The sequence below is a fragment of the Arachis ipaensis genome, chromosome B05 (assembly GCF_000816755.2).
Source record: "Arachis ipaensis cultivar K30076 chromosome B05, Araip1.1, whole genome shotgun sequence".
In the NCBI taxonomy this organism is placed as follows: Eukaryota; Viridiplantae; Streptophyta; class Magnoliopsida; order Fabales; family Fabaceae; genus Arachis; species Arachis ipaensis.
The window spans coordinates 139,714,283-139,714,699 of record NC_029789.2 but is presented as its reverse complement, the minus strand read 5'-3'; positions in this window follow the sequence as shown (position 1 = coordinate 139,714,699).

Sequence of the window (417 nt, the reverse complement as noted above, 5' to 3'; positions counted from 1 at the left end):
ACTAGATCGTTGCAAAACAGAGTTCTATTTAAAAATTTATCATTAGTTAATGAATTATTACATAGATAAAATTTGAATATCTAACACTTATTTAATAAGTGGATAAATGAACTAATTCCTTAACCAACCCAAAATGATTTCTTAACAAGTAGACTAGCAAGACCATGTAATATAACGAAAGAGAGCTTCAATTGTTCCAGCTAGCTATATGACATCTCTTCAAGATGTCAAGTTAGGATTTCATTGAACCCTAAATTTTCTTTAAGAAATGGTCAAAAGTTTTCAGTTCCCATCAACATTATTTATCAACAAAAACATATATATGTGTCCATTAAATGTCTCTATTCATATAAAAGTGCTTTCAAGAGGTTGAGGCCAAGTACTTCTCAAACTTTTGTTTTCAATTATTTTTCCAAT